This window comes from Triturus cristatus, chromosome 3_2 (genome assembly GCF_964204655.1).
Source record: "Triturus cristatus chromosome 3_2, aTriCri1.1, whole genome shotgun sequence".
NCBI lineage: Eukaryota > Metazoa > Chordata > Amphibia > Caudata > Salamandridae > Triturus > Triturus cristatus.
This window is the reverse complement of record NC_140584.1, coordinates 684,647,455-684,651,360: the sequence shown is the minus strand read 5'-3', so window position 1 is coordinate 684,651,360 and position 3,906 is coordinate 684,647,455.

Below are 3,906 nucleotides of genomic sequence, written 5' to 3'. Positions count from 1 at the left end.
GGAGCTTGCCGTCCGATTTCTTTGTGACGACTATGGGAGAAACCCAAGGTGAGGCTTCAACTGGTTCAATTACTCCAGAAGCCAACATCTCATCGATCATGTTCCTAACCTCTTGTCTAACAACGATTGGGACTCGCCTGACCTTGTGCTGCACTGGGATGGAATGCTCCCTCAGAACAATTCGATGAGAATACCCTCTGAGTTGACCTAAGCTTTCCCTAAATACAGCGCTAGCATCCCCCAAAATCTTCTCCAAGTCATTATCCTCAATTATCATCACCTGTGGTGAAGCACGGGGGTTAACAATAATTGCCAAGTCATACTGGTGAACCCAACCCAGAATTGCCTGGCCTGACCTAGAAACATAAACTTTTCCTTGTATGTTCCTGTAAGAGAAAACAATGTACGCATTGAAGTACCCCAAAATATCAATGGTCTCGCCCTGATATCCACCCGGGGAAATGTCTTTAGGTAAAAGATGCCTAGTACCCCAATTGAGCAAGAAAAGATCATGTGGGATAATAGTGTACCTTGAACCTGTATCCACCATTAAATGAATTTCTTTGCCATCTATGGTGAAAAGTGCCTTAGGCCTGACTTTGCGTTTGTCACTCAACACCATAGATGAATCACCATCAACAACAAGAATTTTGTGGCCTTCTTCATCAAATAATGCACTATAGTCCACAGAAGCCACAGAAGAACGAGGTTTGCTACGACAAACTCTCGCATAATGACCCACCCGACCACACTTCAAACATTCTTGTTTGGCTGCAAAGCAAAACTTGGAGTCTGAAGGATGAACAGTGCTGCCGCACCTATTGCACATGCTAGTTACAGGCGACTTCTGTGTAGTGGGATTTTTGACGAAAGGAACTTTTTTGACAAGCTTCTTGTTCTTCACTGCAGCTATGTCAACTTGTTCTCCAGAAGAGTAAGTTTGTTCTGAGCATTCTTGACAGGAAATTTCATTGACGTCACCAGAACTCTTCTTTTCAAGTTCCTTCATACACCCTTGAGACTCCTCTACAATTTTAGCTAATTCTATTGCTGTCTGTAGGTTAGGATTTTTCGCCGCCCAAAGACGCTCTTGGATCTTCTTTTTATTGCACTGTACAATAAGTTGATCCCTAATAAGTTCATCTGTCATTCCACCAAACTTGCATTTCACTGACATCTCTCTCAACCTGGCAACAAAGTCATCGATTGACTCTCCTGTTCTCTGGCTCTTTGTGTAGAACCTGTATCTATTCATGACTAAGTTCTCCTCCTTCGCATATCTTACCTCGAGCCTACAAATGGCCTCTTTATATTCGTCAGGAACAGGTTGCCCATTAGCTTGTAGTGCTTGGGGTAAATAGCGAAAAATGCGTTGACCTTCTTTGCCCAAAGAACCTAGTAAGAGTGCTTTTTTCCGTTTTGCGGAATATTCTTGTGCATCTAAAGCATCCAGATAGTTGTCAAACATGGGAAACCAATCATCCCAAGAAATGCTAGGTTGTCCTGGAAGGGCCAAAAAACTAGGAGGGAGAACTATAGAGGGATTCTCATTTGTCATGGCTGTCCGCGCTGAGCCCTCTACAAAAACAGAGAGTTCGGCTAAATAAACTGAAGTCTGTAATGAGAGAGAAAACAATGCAAGGCAGCAAGACAGTACCTGATTCAGAGTAAATCCTCAGCACACCAGGTCGGATGAGACACACGACATGTGTGTCACTGCTTGGAACGAAACGCTAGCCAAATCCGCGTGAAAACCGAGTTCCGTAGCTCGGTGGCTGACAGAGAAGGTGTTGTCATGGAAACAGTACTAAACAAAGATGGCCGCCACGTCGATGACGCAGAGACGTGGGAGCGTAACTAGACGCTTGACGACAGCTGAGCAGAGCAGGAAACTTCTACCGTGACAAGGAGTCAGAGGATTCTTGCCATGAACCACTCTGCGTTGAAGATTCCATGATGTCATCAGAGGAGGGGAACCTTCACGAGTAGCGGAGCTCCTGTCGCACCAACTGTCACTCCCACGCCGATCGTCACCACAACCGGAACCAGGCCCAAAGGTGAGTCGCGAGTGTTTCTACACCAGTTAGACTCAGTCCATACCTTCTCCAGAGCGATTCGTTTCTTACAGGTTTGGCTCTCCCTCGCGCTTGACGCGTAAAACGATCCGTGGGTTGACTAACAAAAGCGGAGAGCTGATCGCGCAGGAAAGCTCGTCTGTTTGTATTCACCAAGCCAAGAGGCAGTACTGTAGGATCGATATTTGGAGGGTGGAGGTGTAGAGATGTTCCGCTCTTGTAGATAGAAGGAGGTCCACAACAGCTTTCTTCTTAGGTTGCTTTATTAAGTTACACAGGAAACGCAAGAGCGGACTCTCCACAGCAGAAGCCAAACGCAACTACCAAAGGAGAGAACACAGAACCATGAAGCAACATAGAACATAGTAACAGGAACATTCCACAAGCCCAGAGAATGCTCAACAAGGAGAAAAACCCAGAACATGTACTACAATGTACAATTTGGATATGTCTACTAGACCTGGTAACCACTATACGATCTGTCAAGCTCAAATTCTGTATGATAGCGCTATTATTGGCAAAGAGAAGAGTATCAATGTATTGGGGGAGTAAGCAATATCCGCAGGGTAAACAGTGGATTCGAGATATGGCATATTGTAAAGATACATTGAAGACCTATGAAGAAGATCTTCCTACCGGGTCTAAACCCATGGACTACTGGCTACCTCTGGTTGATTACCTTCAAACTCACCAAAATGCATTGATGTGTTCTAATGAATAGGTCATTGTACTATGGTTGGAAATAATGCAAACGTATTGTGCTGTACTGTATTAATTATCAATGCCTATTGGAAGCCTGTATGGTTGTTGTAAAACATTAAGACTTTAATAAACTACTTAAAAAAATAATAATAACTAATAGAGGTTTCATAATGTACTATAGTACATTTCCCACTGAGTAACAACTTTTTAAAATACATTTTTCAGTTACGCTGCCCATTATTTTATATGTAGGTACTTGATGGTGAAAGACCTAAAAAAATAAAAAATATTTTGAAACTTATTTATGAGAGGCTTACGCCACCAGAGCATCACTTTTTTTTTAAGCTTCGGCGGCACAACTGTCTCAACCATACCTATGAGGCAGCGCAAAGTCACTTTGCATGGCTTCATACATTTGGAGTAAGTCAAAGCAGCGCAAGTCACTGTGTTGTCTCACTCTACATCAAGGAGGTGTTCCATAGGCGTTGCATGGGGTTTCCCACGCAACACCCATGGATTTTGATGCTACCCCATATTTACAAAATCACGTAAACCTGGGGCAACTCCAAAAACATACGCCTACCTAGCAGAGGCATAACAAGGAGAAGTTTTCATTTCTCTGTGTTTTTTCCTCTTTCCATGTGTGCTGCATTCTGCAGCTTATATAGAAAGAGGAAAGCGCCTCTTGGGATTGTTTTTGTTAAGGAAGGTGCCCCTTCCTTCACAAAAACAATCCTGCCTATGTTGATGCTAGGCAGTAATTTGTGTGCCAATGCAAGAGGAAAGGACAGGAATACACTATATTTGCATTCCTGCCCTTTCACATTGGTGTAGGACAGCGCAGCAAGACAACTTGCAGCAATGGGCTACTCCAATTCCTCATGAATAAGGCCCTTTGTTTTTAGCTACACCTTTGACCATGCCCCCACGCTCACTGACCTTTGGTTTACTAAACACTCTTTAATATTATTTCCCAACCGTAAAAATGATTTGCTGTGGGAATTGGGAGCATTTATGGTTGTCGATGATGAGGAGTATCAGGTTCTATACATTTTTTGTCAGGAGGGGGTCCTTGCACCTAAATATTTGACAAGGGGTCTCGGCACCACAAAGTTTGAAGACCTCTGCT